This window comes from Lissotriton helveticus, chromosome 1_1 (genome assembly GCF_964261635.1).
Source record: "Lissotriton helveticus chromosome 1_1, aLisHel1.1, whole genome shotgun sequence".
Taxonomy (NCBI): Eukaryota; Metazoa; Chordata; class Amphibia; order Caudata; family Salamandridae; genus Lissotriton; species Lissotriton helveticus.
Genome location: NC_136057.1, coordinates 275,614,896 through 275,632,427, shown reverse-complemented (window position 1 = coordinate 275,632,427; position 17,532 = coordinate 275,614,896). Strand labels below are relative to the sequence as shown.

The 17,532-nt window shown below is 42.4% G+C and overlaps 1 protein-coding gene across 1 annotated transcript in view; it reads left to right on the top strand.

Moving 5' to 3' along the window:
• The first annotated feature begins 2,887 nt into the window (after positions 1 to 2,887).
• Positions 2,888 to 17,532, top strand: part of LOC144792578 (interferon-induced protein with tetratricopeptide repeats 5-like) — a 30,604-nt gene continuing 15,959 nt past the window's right edge. The window contains exon 1 of the mRNA XM_078667719.1: positions 2,888 to 2,926. The gene's annotated coding sequence lies outside the window, so the exon portion shown is untranslated. The remainder of the gene's footprint in view (positions 2,927 to 17,532) is intronic.

Genomic DNA, 17,532 nt, shown 5'->3' with positions numbered 1-17,532 from the left:
TCTACTTAGGACTCCTTTTCCTTTCACTATCATGCTGGTACTATCAGGGGGAGACGTTTCCCAAAACAAAACAAGGAACATGAGTTGCTGTAAAAAAAAAAAATTTCAATTTTGGAATGCAGTCATAGAGAACGTGGTTTGCTGTCCCTTACAGGCCACCATCCCTATGATTACAGCCGCAGCTTGCAAATTGGCACCTGCCTAATAAATAATTATTATGCATGTTATTCTACATCCTTCTGCAATATAATAGGTTTTGAACAGACAACACAGTACATAGGTTGGTTTACAAAATACTATTCCATTCTCAAAAAGTGCAGAATTTGCAACCACGTTTTCTAAGGAACTTTCATAAAATTGATGCCAATTGTGTTCATTCCTTGTTTGCAATTCTACCTGGTGTAAGTACATGTTGAAATCTGCACAAAGCATAATAAACACAATTATGGGGCATATGTATCAAAAAAGTCTTTTGCGATTCTCAATTTGCAATTTTTAGAGAATCGCAATTAGAGAATTGCAAAATGCAATGGTTGTAGGAGTTGCTAAATATTTTGCGAATCCAACATATTCCTTATTTGCGAATTGAGATTCGCAAATAAGGAATACCTTCCCATTCATTCCCATGGACTAGGAGGCCCATAGGAATGAATGGGAAGACATTCTCAATTTGCAATTACCAATTAGAGAATCGCAAATTGAGAATGCAATTTCAAGGTTGCAAGGGTGTCCGAAAGGACACCCAGTTGCGCCCCTGAAATATGTATGTGTGCAGATGTGGCGCACATACATGTCCTGGGGCATGTATGTGCGCCTCATGGCACTTTGAAAAATGCACAAAAAAGCATTTTCCACAGAAATCGCAAATTACCACCAACTTGAAGTTGGGGGTAATTCCTTAAGGCCAAATTGCAATTTTTCTGTGCTTCCTACATTGCATTTAAGGAATCGCAATTTGCGATTCCTTAAATGCAATCGTAAAAAAGAGAATCGCAAATTTTGCGACTCCCTAATTTCTGATGGCCTTTTGGGATGTTACATCCCAAAATGCCTTTTCCCATTCGCAAACGGGCCCATTCTGAGAATCGGCCTGTTTGGGAACAGGAAAAGTGCTTGATACATATGCCCCTAAGCTGTTTAGAAGCAGTCGGATAAATAGTTTTCTGCTATTTGCATAGCTATTGGCAAGGTTGTGCATACTCTCTACTACTTGGCCAGACACCAAGAGAATAATTAAGTTTAGTTTCAAGATATTTACATGGCCACCTGCAAAACATTACATCATTTCTACTATTTATCCAGCTGCCTGGTAATATTGATATTTCTTTGGTACTTGCCAGGCTAAGGGCCAAATAATAGATAATTTCTGCTATTCAACCAACAGCCACACAATTATGTTAATTTGCTATTTGTGTGGCTGCTGGCCTAATTGTACATGGTTGCTTCTTTGCCAGCAGCTGAGTCATGAGTGAATTGTTTTGTCAAATAATACAAAACCTCTGCTATCTAGCCAGTGGCCAGGTAAACAGTTAAGTTTCCTTGTTATTTGCGTGGCTCCCGGCTAAACAGAGCAGAATGTAATATTTAGCCACGGCCAGGTGAATAGTTGTTTTTTTCTGCTATTGTCAATACTGCCTGCCAAATAGTAAACCATTTTCACTATTTAACTGGGGGCCATGTAGATAGCAGTGAAAATTCACTACTTACGTGGTAGCGGGTAAATAGCCACTACCAACTGAAAATGCAGGCGAATGAGGGTTGTAAGAGTGGAACTAACTTTAGCTCCGAAGTGGTGTATTTTAAATGTATGCGGAGGCTCTGATCTGGGACAAGCAGACCGGACCTGGTGTACTCTGGGACTGATCGTAACGAAATGAAATATGGTCCATAAATGGGGATCGGGTGAAATACCGACCCAAAGTGAATAGAAGCAAGATATGGACTGGTGTATGATAGCTGAAAAAGCAGTTTATATTAGCAGGGGGTGTCCAAAGAAATGGGGGAAAGTTAGGGACAAATGGAATAAGTGTAGAGGGTACCCCTGCAAGGCCCCCACTTTAGAGAAGACAACCCAGCCTGGAGTCAACCTCGCAACAAGGAAGAGGACTAGGGAAAAGAAAGGAGACTTAACTCGACATAACAAAGTATATGTAAAAGATTATAGCAGATCATATGAAGTAACAAAGTAATGACGAATAATGTATAAATGGTAATGTAATGCTACTGTTCTGCTGGACATCATTAATAAAAAGATGGTGTAAAGAAGAATAAAAAAGAAAATGCAAGTGAATGTCTGGAGCACTCTCACGATGGGCTGTGGTAGCCCAGCGCAGAACAAATCACCTGTTTACTGCATTCCCGGTGTGTAAAGTGAATTCATATGATCCGCTATTTCTTTGAGTTTTTGCTTTACTTGCAGCCAGTACAGCCTGGAAAATAATTCACTTCACACAATGCAGGCGCATAAAGAGACAGCTAAGGGCCCTTGGTTTCATAACAAAGTGTATTTGTAAGGCTCATGTTCACTGCAAGTGGTATCTTGGCGCTGAATAATAGGATGTTTATTGATATCCAATTTTATCAACCTCAGTAGGATGAAAGACACGTTGGGATTTGAACCTGTGACCATGAGGTCAAGCACAGGCGCGTGCAGTGGATGCATTCGTCCCCTAAGCCACCAGACCGGACTGGGGTCTGGGAATGACAACTTTCTGTTTCCCAGGAATAGAAACCATGAATGAAGTTAAGGAAAGTCACTGTGTGATTTCCACTACATTTGAGACAATTGAATGCAAATATGAACTTTCAACCAAGGGGAGGAGTCTGAGCAATTCCCCAACCTTTAACAAACATATATATACAGGTCACAGGCGATACTTCTATCATCTGTAAAAAGAAAAGCGGCTGCAAAGAGTTGCAAAGAGAGGTAAGCTTCAAATGTTATTTTGATTTTTCTTGCTTAATTTTTGTACCGTTTCACCTTTGATACTCCACTAGTTTCAGGACTCCAAAACAAGAATTGGACTAGGAGGGAACTTTAAAATCTGTCAAGATCCAAGGAAGCAGCCACGGGCTTCAAAGAATAGATCAAAACTCAACAAAGCACAGGTGGTATGTTAAACTTCCACCTTTGTTGACATACGGAGACTTCCATCACTGTCACCTGGTAAACTCCAGGGCAGTGTGAGCTAAAAACTTTCCATATAACAAGAGTTTTCTTCATGCAAGGTCCGTGGTACACAGCACTGTTGAATAAAAGACTTCCTACGTTTCCCTATGTCTGAATGTCAGCTGCACCAGCCGCAATGTTCATGTATGTTGTTAGTAAAGTGGAACATTGGCATCACTCATGCTGCATTCCTTCAGGAGTAATCAGCTTAATAAGTAAAGGTTATATCCCCTGCAGAGGCTGCACTCATACCTCGCAATTAACACCTTCATGATACACAGCACAAGTCGGAAGAACTGTGCAGTGATTGCTCCCGCAGTTTCCAAGCTGTGCTGCCTGCAGTTCCTGTATTTATTCTGACACATTCCAAGTTATAGAATCACAGTTGAATTAATCTGGGATGCTCTGGTACATCACAGTGTCTGAAATGGCTCTTGCACTGGTGATGGTTCTAATATGTTTGTCACACATGGAATGCATACAAAACGCAGCAGCCAGACTTACACTCAGGCTCCCACCCTGCACACACATCACCTCAGACCTCAAAGAGCTCCACTGGCTCCCTGTCCACAATCACACTCTCTTACTTTAACAGCTGTATCAGTTTCCAATCCCCGACCACGAACCTGTCTTAGGCCGACCTTCTGCCCACTGACATGCTCTGCACTCACAGAGTCAGGGCCGGCAGCCACACCTTCTTGTCACTCACACCCAAATAATAGCCTGGAACAACCTCCCCCTGCACATCAGAGCCACCTCTCCAGTCCCTGGATTTCACAAGAAGCTGAAGACATGACTCTTCACCTCGACCTCTGACTCAGCCAGCCCAGTGCCCTTTCATCTAAAGCCTAGATACAATCCTGAGTGAGATGTGGGCTCTACAAATGGTCAAACCATAACCTGTGATGATATAGTTCACATAATGACTGAAATTCTGAAAAAAAAGAAAACAGCTTGAGCTTGTTTATGGACTTGCTTTGAATCAGTTTTTACCAAAGAATCAGTGCACTACTAGGTTTGGTGTGCAAGCAATTGTTTGGATATGTTATGGAATATTAGTGTTCCAACTTGGAGGTAGCTGTTTTCCATATAAGTTTGGCACACATTTAAATATATAAAGTTGTGTGAGGCCTTACAAATTTATTTTTTTCTGTTTAACTTGTTTTGGGTGTGTACCCCTAATTCCACCTGGTACTCAAACAATTTATATTGTGAATTATATCAATCCAGTAGTGACACTGATGATCCATCAAATGTTTGGACTTTCGAAATATTTAGGGTTATTGGCTGCCCCAGACTATAAAATATCTGCAGTAGGTGGGTGAAACCTGACTATCATGCCAGTCACACTGTGAATATATTCTCGTCAGCTCATTTCTCTGACCTTCTCTACCCAGCTCCATAAAAAGATTGCTTTCTGTTCTGTTATCATCATTTGTATAGTGCACACACTGCAGTTGAAGCAGCATTGATATAGTTTACGCTTTTTCAGTTTCCCACTCTTCTCAACCCACCTCTTGAATGAATGAATGAATTCGTTTTTTAAAGCACGACAGTTACTACTAGAGTGTTCTGTCACTGAGGCAAAGGACCAGTGCGGGTAAATATTAACAGCCTTGCTGACTGAGAACATAGAGTCTTTTGGGCGTTGGATCCTCTTGCCCTGCCACACTCTCCCGGTGACCCTTACTTTCTCAATACCCAAACCGAACCCCCATCTTCCATTGCTTGAGCAATTAAGCCTTTAAGCGTCATTAAGCCTCTGTCTAAGCTCTCTTCTGCCTAAACATCTAGCTGTGCCAATTTGACCTGTGCAACCCATCGGCCCTCCCCATTCCCATTCTCAGTCTGTACTTTCTCCAAGAAAACTCTTATTTCCCCACAATTTTCTGATGCCCTATTGATCTTCTTTCCTGCTTTCCTAGCATACTACATAACCCTACTCTCTGTCTATGTATGTGTGTAGGTATGTATATGTCTGTGCATTTGAAAATATGGAAATAGTTGAAAGGGAGCTGTTAAAAATCATACTTTTGCTCTGTTCCCCCCATTTCTTTTCTGAATGATACTGGTGTTAACTGACTCTGACTGCACCCTGGGCTCTTCTAACCAGGCCCAGGGCCAGTGCTATGTGTAAAAGGGTACATGTAATAGGGTACCCTTACAATTGGTATTGACAGACCCTATGAGTCTTTAGTATATAGTAGGGATAGGGGGTTCAAACTACCTATAAGTCCCTAATATGTAATAAAGCATGGAAGGGTAGAGGTGAGCAGATTGCCTGCTCTTGCATGTGTGCACTGCTGAGTGCATGGTGTCATTCTAAAGACAGCCTGGCTTTGCAGGCTGTCTTTAAAAGTAAAATTGTGTGCAAACTCTACTTTGGTGGAATTTGCAGAGGTCAAGGGAGGTGAACTAAAGGAAATGAGCCACACTGTGGGTTGGTTTAGCTACCTCTTACTCCTCTGAAGAGAATTTATCCAGGTTGGATTTTGGAAGTTCAATGCTTTGTGGGACAAGAAGAGGCCACACTTCGGAGGAGGTTGTCATGCTTTTGGGTGGCACCCGTTGCTAATACTGAGGGTCAACAAATCGCTAGAAACGACTGCACACTGGTGCACCTGAATGTATCACAGAGGCACCTGCTTTATGAATTGCAAACAATACTTTTTAATTCCTTTTTTTCGTAATTCTCATAAATTTTTACATGAACACAATTTTAGTACATGGGAATACAAAAACATATATATACACAATATTTACAAAAGGCAGAGCAAAGCAACACAATTATCACACAATATTTACATATGAAACACTCTTGGCCAAACCAATCACACAGCACATCTTTCACACAACAACAACACTCATATGGGAAATTAAACAAAAAGGGGAAATTAAACAAAAAGGGTAGTGGGTGGGTCTCGATGTCAAAATGTGGCTTTCAATGATGTAAAACAAAGCCAAGTATAACTAAGTGAAAAATTGTCTTTAAAGCAACGTAAACTCGGGGTCAAACTAAGATCCCCTATGAATTTAATGGATGTCCTTAGAGTTGCTTTCACTCCAATGACCCGAGACCACGTGGGTCGACGCGTTTCGAATCTCGTGAATGTCGAGATTCTCCTCAGGACCAGAACTGTAAACAAAATAAAACATGATTTTGAGAATTGGGACCTAGAATACGGGCATCTCCCTATTTTACACCAAGCAGACGCAAGTACCTGTAGTTTCTCACGCTTGGAAGCCACTGGGGCAGTATTCCCTGCCGGAGTTATTTTGCTGGAGCTGAAGAGAGATAGAATAAAAATAGCGAAAGGTCTCAGTGGGTGCGGATTCATACTTCAACAGCATACACACACTCTCTCGAGCAACCACTCTTACCCGCTATAATTCAATTGCGGTTCTTCTCTGTCCGTTTCAAGCGAGCTGCCCGGCATGCGCCCGCTGAAAAAAACAGAGTAGCGCGTTCAAACACTGAACGGATGCATCTACTGGAAAAGGTTGCTAGGGGCACATACGAGGGCCAGCACCTACCTTGGCGGGTAGCTTACAATTTCTTACGCCTCGTCTCACTCGGGGTTTGCGTGTGACTGGAAAATTGCTTCCTGGATGTGTCAGTTGAGGCCACTCCCTCGTAGGAATTCTGGGGGATGTAGTTTGGAACAGACGTTCCTCCGTAGTTCCTTCGCAACTGGTCCCGGAGACCGTGGTGGCTTCGCCCTGGTGTTACATGGCGTCTACCCACTTGGTTTATAGATCTCAGAGATCTCATTGAGTCCGCTGAAGGCACTGTTATATTTCATAATTAGCAGCGCTTCGCGCTGACTTAGCTTAGCCTCCACATCTCCTCCTCGCGCATCTTTTTCGATTTTGGACAGGACAGTCCATCTGATGTCGGTATTCGTGTGATTTTGAGTTTGCCAATGATTGACTAGTGGCGCGTTCTCGATCTTGCGATGGATCCTTGATTTATGCTGTGTTATCCGTTGCCTTATCTCCTGTGAGGTTTTTCCAATGTAGACCTTAGGGCAAGGGCATACTATAGCATAGACTACATTACGTGTTTTACAATTAGTAAAAACATCATGCCTCCAATGGATGTTGTTAAAGGAAAACACAGATTCCTCCATTGTTGTGTCACAACAGGTACACGTCCCGCACTTGTGATGTCCTTTAATTGGTGGTAGACCAAAAAGGCTCCTCACTGTGGGTGCTTTGCTACTAGGGAGAGCCGCTCTCACTATGTGGTTGGCCACGCTTTTGTCTTTTTTATAGGCAAATAGCGGAGGAGTCTTGAAATCTTCATGGAGATCCTTCAGTAGGTGCCAATTAGAAATGATCAGTTTCCTGTGTTGGTTGACTGCTGGACCAAAGGTGGTAACACAAACTATCCTTTTTAAATCTTGTTTGGCTTTTTTCTGGAGAAGTGTTTCCCGCGGGGTCCACCACGCTCTTTTGATGGAATTTTTCAATAATTTTTTCGGGTAGCCTCTCTGGATTAAGCGGTCTTTCAGTTGGTTGGCGTGCTCAAAATATTCCTCTTTGTTTGAACAGTTTCGACGTATCCTTAGAAACTGCCCAAAGGGTAGGTTCTGTCTTAGGCTGCGGGGATGGTTACTGGTGAAGTGTAGCGCTTTATTCCTGTCTGACGGCTTTCTAAAAAGGGTGGTACATAGACTGCCTTCCATAGGTATTATTTTGACATCCAGGAATGTCATGGACTCGTTAGAGGCTGTGCACGTGAACTTGATGTCATTAGTTCTTGTATTCACCAAGTCGACAAATTTGTTAAGTTCTTCACGTTTTCCTGTCCAAATGAGGAACACATCATCAATGTAGCGCATATAACTAGATATGCAATTGCTGAATGGATTATTATTATAGATGAATTTGTCCTCAAATAGTCGCATAAACATGACCGCTAATTCCGGAGCGAAAGGGCACCCCATCGCTACGCCCTTTATTTGAAAAAAGAACTCGGAATCAAATGAAAAATAGTTTTTTGAAGAGCGAAGCTTGCCAATTCAATGATGAATTCTGTCGGGACTCTCATTGGTCTTTCCCTGGTTTCGAGAAACACGTATAGTGTCTCCAAGGCCTGGTCTTGCGGGATTTGAGTATAAAGTGATACCACGTCCAGGGTAACTAGCAATTGGTTATCACAGTCAAACTGAATTGTTTCAATCCTGTTGAGGAAGGCAGTTGTATCTTTTAGATGTGCAGGAATGGTTTCAATAAAGGGTTTCAGGAAGAAGTCGATATATTTTGCCACTGGCTCTATGAGGGAATCGCAGCCTGAAACTATCGGGCGGCCTGGTGGGTTGACTTCATCCTTGTGCATTTTGGGCAGCACGTAAAAAACTGGAATCCGAGGATTTTTATTTTGTAGGAATATCATTTCCTTTTTGCCTACAAATCCTTGATCGTAGCCCTTTTGTATTATATCAAAGAGTTTATCCTTTAGTTCAAGCGTAGGGTCCTTGCCTATCCGTCTATAACACTGGTTGTCATTTAATTGCCGATGAACTTCAATCTTATACTTGTTGATGTCCCAGATGACAATCGCTCCTCCCTTGTCCGCTTGTTTCACCACAACTGTAGTGTCATTCTTGATAGACATTAATGCATCCTTTTCCGTTTTGGGGAGATTATATTTGGTATAGCTTTTCTTTTTTTCCATTGCCGAGATACCTGATAGAATTGTACGTTCAAATGTGAGAACTTCCTTCAGGACTTTGGAGCCCATAGGGCAGAATGTAGACTTCCTTTTAAGGCCTGTTACTTCCATAGGTTGTTCTATTTGGGAGTATTGAAAAAAGGTTTTTAACCTAATTTTGCGACAAAACTCGAGCGTTTCGAGTTTCATCTTGACAAAATCAGTAGGTCTTGTAGGTACTAAATTAAGGCCTTTAGTTAGGATGGCTGTCTCCGCTGTAGTCAAGCTTCTATCCGATAGGTTGAATATGGGCGATTTACTTAGCTCCTGTAATATTGTCGGCGGGTTCTCATTTCCCATGGCTGTGGCTGTGCAAAACGGACCCGTCCCCTGCCTCTCTGCTGGCCTCGTCCTAAAAAAGGTTGTTGATTTTGTTGCTGTTGTTGTTGGTCTGGTTGGTAGCCCTTTTTATTTGGTTGTCCCCTGGAGGTATTGTCGGTGTCACTTCCCGAGGAAGAGGATGTGTCTGAAAACGTCAAGAAGTTACGGCGTGATCTGCCTTGATTGTCCTGTAGAAATCTCCTTGACTCAGACCGTTGGTAGAAGTCTCTGTTTAGATACGGATACACGGATTCAAGGGAAAAGTTATTTTTGTCCGAGTCAAATTTATTTGTTTTTTGTGTCACCGTATAGTCTTTAAAGTCTAAGATTTCTTTTTCAATTTTCTCCAGTAATGTTTTTGAGTCCGTGATCAATTGATTATTCTCAATCTCTCTTTGAAGGGTTGTGATCTCTTCCAATTCTTTGATTGATGTCCTATGCGCTGTCTCTATTGTAAGGACCATTAGATCCCTGCTGCACTTGGTTTCGATTCCACTGAAACCTTTCTTGTAATCTGGGTCGTCTGTAAAAACCACAGGAATATTACGGATTTGAAGGCCTGATGGAATGGTCCCTGCCTTTAGATGTTGTAGTAAGAAATGGCCATGCAGGTCAGTTCTAATTTGTTTCTTGCGTAGGCGAAGTAATTTATCTGACTCGTTTTGAGTGTTCGCAGTCAGGCTAAGCGCTGCTGATGCAAAAATAGGGGGGTCTCGTATCAAATTCTGGATGTGTTCCTCGCTGAATGCATGGGTGTCTCTTTCAGCCATCACACAACGTGCATTCAAAACTGCAAACAAACTCACAGTGAAATAAGTAAAAAAAGAAAAAGTGAAGAAAAAAGGCTTACCACCATATACAGTTGTCCATCAATGGACCACACTACTACCACCGTGGAACAATAAACCCTGTGGCAGCCACTTTTCTGCCCACCAGGACCTCGCGAGTAAGCTACCCGCACCAAAGTCAAAAAACAAACGAGGGTCTTGACTCAAAACTCAGCAAAGCTGAGTCAATCTGGATTTGTAAAGAACAAAAACAATTGCTAATACTGAGGGTCAACAAATCGCTAGAAACGACTGCACACTGGTGCACCTGAATGTATCACAGAGGCACCTGCTTTATGAATTGCAAACAATACTTTTTAATTCCTTTTTTTCGTAATTCTCATAAATTTTTACATGAACACAATTTTAGTACATGGGAATACAAAAACATATATATACACAATATTTACAAAAGGCAGAGCAAAGCAACACAATTATCACACAATATTTACATATGAAACACTCTTGGCCAAACCAATCACACAGCACATCTTTCACACAACAACAACACTCATATGGGAAATTAAACAAAAAGGGGAAATTAAACAAAAAGGGTAGTGGGTGGGTCTCGATGTCAAAATGTGGCTTTCAATGATGTAAAACAAAGCCAAGTATAACTAAGTGAAAAATTGTCTTTAAAGCAACGTAAACTCGGGGTCAAACTAAGATCCCCTATGAATTTAATGGATGTCCTTAGAGTTGCTTTCACTCCAATGACCCGAGACCACGTGGGTCGACGCGTTTCGAATCTTGTGAATGTCGAGATTCTCCTCAGGACCAGAACTGTAAACAAAATAAAACATGATTTTGAGAATTGGGACCTAGAATACGGGCATCTCCCTATTTTACACCAAGCAGACGCAAGTACCTGTAGTTTCTCACGCTTGGAAGCCACTGGGGCAGTATTCCCTGCCGGAGTTATTTTGCTGGAGCTGAAGAGAGATAGAATAAAAATAGCGAAAGGTCTCAGTGGGTGCGGATTCATACTTCAACAGCATACACACACTCTCTCGAGCAACCACTCTTACCCGCTATAATTCAATTGCGGTTCTTCTCTGTCCGTTTCAAGCGAGCTGCCCGGCATGCGCCCGCTGAAAAAAACAGAGTAGCGCGTTCAAACACTGAACGGATGCATCTACTGGAAAAGGTTGCTAGGGGCACATACGAGGGCCAGCACCTACCTTGGCGGGTAGCTTACAATTTCTTACGCCTCGTCTCACTCGGGGTTTGCGTGTGACTGGAAAATTGCTTCCTGGATGTGTCAGTTGAGGCCACTCCCTCGTAGGAATTCTGGGGGATGTAGTTTGGAACAGACGTTCCTCCGTAGTTCCTTCGCAACTGGTCCCGGAGACCGTGGTGGCTTCGCCCTGGTGTTACATGGCGTCTACCCACTTGGTTTATAGATCTCAGAGATCTCATTGAGTCCGCTGAAGGCACTGTTATATTTCATAATTAGCAGCGCTTCGCGCTGACTTAGCTTAGCCTCCACATCTCCTCCTCGCGCATCTTTTTCGATTTTGGACAGGACAGTCCATCTGATGTCGGTATTCGTGTGATTTTGAGTTTGCCAATGATTGACTAGTGGCGCGTTCTCGATCTTGCGATGGATCCTTGATTTATGCTGTGTTATCCGTTGCCTTATCTCCTGTGAGGTTTTTCCAATGTAGACCTTAGGGCAAGGGCATACTATAGCATAGACTACATTACGTGTTTTACAATTAGTAAAAACATCATGCCTCCAATGGATGTTGTTAAAGGAAAACACAGATTCCTCCATTGTTGTGTCACAACAGGTACACGTCCCGCACTTGTGATGTCCTTTAATTGGTGGTAGACCAAAAAGGCTCCTCACTGTGGGTGCTTTGCTACTAGGGAGAGCCGCTCTCACTATGTGGTTGGCCACGCTTTTGTCTTTTTTATAGGCAAATAGCGGAGGAGTCTTGAAATCTTCATGGAGATCCTTCAGTAGGTGCCAATTAGAAATGATCAGTTTCCTGTGTTGGTTGACTGCTGGACCAAAGGTGGTAACACAAACTATCCTTTTTAAATCTTGTTTGGCTTTTTTCTGGAGAAGTGTTTCCCGCGGGGTCCACCACGCTCTTTTGATGGAATTTTTCAATAATTTTTTCGGGTAGCCTCTCTGGATTAAGCGGTCTTTCAGTTGGTTGGCGTGCTCAAAATATTCCTCTTTGTTTGAACAGTTTCGACGTATCCTTAGAAACTGCCCAAAGGGTAGGTTCTGTCTTAGGCTGCGGGGATGGTTACTGGTGAAGTGTAGCGCTTTATTCCTGTCTGACGGCTTTCTAAAAAGGGTGGTACATAGACTGCCTTCCATAGGTATTATTTTGACATCCAGGAATGTCATGGACTCGTTAGAGGCTGTGCACGTGAACTTGATGTCATTAGTTCTTGTATTCACCCAGTCGACAAATTTGTTAAGTTCTTCACGTTTTCAATGTAGCGCATATAACTAGATATAACTAGATATGCAATTGCTGAATGGATTATTATTATAGATGAATTTGTCCTGCTAGTTACCCTGGACGTGGTATCACTTTATACTCAAATCCCGCAAGACCAGGCCTTGGAGACACTATACGTGTTTCTCGAAACCAGGGAAAGACCAATGAGAGTCCCGACAGAATTCATCATTGAATTGGCAAGCTTCGCTCTTCAAAAAAACTATTTTTCATTTGATTCCGAGTTCTTTTTTCAAATAAAGGGCGTAGCGATGGGGTGCCCTTTCGCTCCGGAATTAGCGGTCATGTTTATGGGACTATTTGAGGACAAATTCATCTATAATAATAATCCATTCAGCAATTGCATATCTAGTTATATGCGCTACATTGATGATGTGTTCCTCATTTGGACAGGAAAACGTGAAGAACTTAACAAATTTGTCGACGGGGTGAATACAAGAACTAATGACATCAAGTTCACGTGCACAGCCTCTAACGAGTCCATGTCATTCCTGGATGTCAAAATAATACCTATGGAAGGCAGTCTATGTACCACCCTTTTTAGAAAGCCGTCAGACAGGAATAAAGCGCTACACTTCACCAGTAACCATCCCCGCAGCCTAAGACAGAACCTACCCTTTGGGCAGTTTCTAAGGATACGTCGAAACTGTTCAAACAAAGAGGAATATTTTGAACACGCCAACCAACTGAAAGACCGCTTAATCCAGAGAGGCTACCCGAAAAAATTATTGAAAAATTCCATCAAAAGAGCGTGGTGGACCCCGCGGGAAACACTTCTCCAGAAAAAAGCCAAACAAGATTTAAAAAGGATAGTTTGTGTTACCACCTTTGGTCCAGCAGTCAACCAACACAGGAAACTGATCATTTCTAATTGGCACCTACTGAAGGATCTCCATGAAGATTTCAAGACTCCTCCGCTATTTGCCTATAAAAAAGACAAAAGCGTGGCCAACCACATAGTGAGAGCGGCTCTCCCTAGTAGCAAAGCACCCACAGTGAGGAGCCTTTTTGGTCTACCACCAATTAAAGGACATCACAAGTGCGGGACGTGTACCTGTTGTGACACAACAATGGAGGAATCTGTGTTTTCCTTTAACAACATCCATTGGAGGCATGATGTTTTTACTAATTGTAAAACACGTAATGTAGTCTATGCTATAGTATGCCCTTGCCCTAAGGTCTACATTGGAAAAACCTCACAGGAGATAAGGCAACGGATAACACAGCATAAATCAAGGATCCATCGCAAGATCGAGAACGCGCCACTAGTCAATCATTGGCAAACTCAAAATCACACGAATACCGACATCAGATGGACTGTCCTGTCCAAAATCGAAAAAGATGCGCGAGGAGGAGATGTGGAGGCTAAGCTAAGTCAGCGCGAAGCGCTGCTAATTATGAAATATAACAGTGCCTTCAGCGGACTCAATGAGATCTCTGAGATCTATAAACCAAGTGGGTAGACGCCATGTAACACCAGGGCGAAGCCACCACGGTCTCCGGGACCAGTTGCGAAGGAACTACGGAGGAACGTCTGTTCCAAACTACATCCCCCAGAATTCCTACGAGGGAGTGGCCTCAACTGACACATCCAGGAAGCAATTTTCCAGTCACACGCAAACCCCGAGTGAGACGAGGCGTAAGAAATTGTAAGCTACCCGCCAAGGTAGGTGCTGGCCCTCGTATGTGCCCCTAGCAACCTTTTCCAGTAGATGCATCCGTTCAGTGTTTGAACGCGCTACTCTGTTTTTTTCAGCGGGCGCATGCCGGGCAGCTCGCTTGAAACGGACAGAGAAGAACCGCAATTGAATTATAGCGGGTAAGAGTGGTTGCTCGAGAGAGTGTGTGTATGCTGTTGAAGTATGAATCCGCACCCACTGAGACCTTTCGCTATTTTTATTCTATCTCTCTTCAGCTCCAGCAAAATAACTCCGGCAGGGAATACTGCCCCAGTGGCTTCCAAGCGTGAGAAACTACAGGTACTTGCGTCTGCTTGGTGTAAAATAGGGAGATGCCCGTATTCTAGGTCCCAATTCTCAAAATCATGTTTTATTTTGTTTACAGTTCTGGTCCTGAGGAGAATCTCGACATTCACGAGATTCGAAACGCGTCGACCCACGTGGTCTCGGGTCATTGGAGTGAAAGCAACTCTAAGGACATCCATTAAATTCATAGGGGATCTTAGTTTGACCCCGAGTTTACGTTGCTTTAAAGACAATTTTTCACTTAGTTATACTTGGCTTTGTTTTACATCATTGAAAGCCACATTTTGACATCGAGACCCACCCACTACCCTTTTTGTTTAATTTCCCCTTTTTGTTTAATTTCCCATATGAGTGTTGTTGTTGTGTGAAAGATGTGCTGTGTGATTGGTTTGGCCAAGAGTGTTTCATATGTAAATATTGTGTGATAATTGTGTTGCTTTGCTCTGCCTTTTGTAAATATTGTGTATATATATGTTTTTGTATTCCCATGTACTAAAATTGTGTTCATGTAAAAATTTATGAGAATTACGAAAAAAAGGAATTAAAAAGTATTGTTTGCAATTCATAAAGCAGGTGCCTCTGTGATACATTCAGGTGCACCAGTGTGCAGTCGTTTCTAGCGATTTGTTGACCCTCAGTATTAGCAATTGTTTTTGTTCTTTACAAATCCAGATTGACTCAGCTTTGCTGAGTTTTGAGTCAAGACCCTCGTTTGTTTTTTGACTTTGGTGCGGGTAGCTTACTCGCGAGGTCCTGGTGGGCAGAAAAGTGGCTGCCACAGGGTTTATTGTTCCACGGTGGTAGTAGTGTGGTCCATTGATGGACAACTGTATATGGTGGTAAGCCTTTTTTCTTCACTTTTTCTTTTTTTACTTATTTCACTGTGAGTTTGTTTGCAGTTTTGAATGCACGTTGTGTGATGGCTGAAAGAGACACCCTTGCATTCAGCGAGGAACACATCCAGAATTTGATACGAGACCCCCCTATTTTTGCATCAGCAGCGCTTAGCCTGACTGCGAACACTCAAAACGAGTCAGATAAATTACTTCGCCTACGCAAGAAACAAATTAGAACTGACCTGCATGGCCATTTCTTACTACAACATCTAAAGGCAGGGACCATTCCATCAGGCCTTCAAATCCGTAATATTCCTGTGGTTTTTACAGACGACCCAGATTACAAGAAAGGTTTCAGTGGAATCGAAACCAAGTGCAGCAGGGATCTAATGGTCCTTACAATAGAGACAGCGCATAGGACATCAATCAAAGAATTGGAAGAGATCACAACCCTTCAAAGAGAGATTGAGAATAATCAATTGATCACGGACTCAAAAACATTACTGGAGAAAATTGAAAAAGAAATCTTAGACTTTAAAGACTATACGGTGACACAAAAAACAAATAAATTTGACTCGGACAAAAAGAACTTTTCCCTTGAATCCGTGTATCCGTATCTAAACAGAGACTTCTACCAACGGTCTGAGTCAAGGAGATTTCTACAGGACAATCAAGGCAGATCACGCCGTAACTTCTTGACGTTTTCAGACACATCCTCTTCCTCGGGAAGTGACACCGACAATACCTCCAGGGGACAACCAAATAAAAAGGGCTACCAACCAGACCAACAACAACAGCAACAAAATCAACAACCTTTTTTAGGACGAGGCCAGCAGAGAGGCAGGGGACGGGTCCGTTTTGCACAGCCACAGCCATGGGAAATGAGAACCCGACGACAATATTACAGGAGCTAAGTAAATCGCCCATATTCAACCTATCGGATAGAAGCTTGACTACAGCGGAGACAGCCATCCTAACTAAAGGCCTTAATTTTGTACCTACAAGACCTACTGATTTTGTCAAGATGAAACTCGAAACGCTCGAGTTTTGTCGCAAAATTAGGTTAAAAACCTTTTTTCAAGACTCCCAAATAGAACAACCTATGGAAGTAACAGGCCTTAAAAGGAAGTCTACATTCTGCCCTATGGGCTCCAAAGTCCCGAAGGAAGTTCTCACATTTGAACGTACAATTCTATCAGGTATCTCGGCAATGAAAAAAAGAAAAGCTATACCAAATATAATATCCCCAAAACGGAAAAGGATGCATTAATGTCTATCAAGAATGACACTACAGTTGTGGTGAAACAAGCGGACAAGGGAGGAGCGATTGTCATCTGGGACATCAACAAGTATAAGATTGAAGTTCATCGGCAATTAAATGACAACCAGTGTTATAGACGGATAGGCAAGGACCCTACGCTTGAACTAAAGGATAAACTCTTTGATATAATACAAAAGGGCTACGATCAAGGATTTGTAGGCAAAAAGGAAATGATATTCCTACAAAATAAAAATCCTCGGATTCCAGTTTTTTACGTGCTGCCCAAAATGCACAAGGATGAAGTCAACCCACCAGGCCGCCCGATAGTTTCAGGCTGCGATTCCCTCATAGAGCCAGTGGCAAAATATATCGACTTCTTCCTGAAACCCTTTATTGAAACCATTCCTGCACATCTAAAAGATACAACTGCCTTCCTCAACAGGATTGAAACAATTCAGTTTGACTGTGATAACCAATTGCTAGTTACCCTGGACGTGGTATCACTTTATACTCAAATCCCGCAAGACCAGGCCTTGGAGACACTATACGTGTTTCTCGAAACCAGGGAAAGACCAATGAGAGTCCCGACAGAATTCATCATTGAATTGGCAAGCTTCGCTCTTCAAAAAAACTATTTTTCATTTGATTCCGAGTTCTTTTTTCAAATAAAGGGCGTAGCGATGGGGTGCCCTTTCGCTCCGGAATTAGCGGTCATGTTTATGGGACTATTTGAGGACAAATTCATCTATAATAATAATCCATTCAGCAATTGCATATCTAGTTATATGCGCTACATTGATGATGTGTTCCTCATTTGGACAGGAAAACGTGAAGAACTTAACAAATTTGTCGACTGGGTGAATACAAGAACTAATGACATCAAGTTCACGTGCACAGCCTCTAACGAGTCCATGACATTCCTGGATGTCAAAATAAT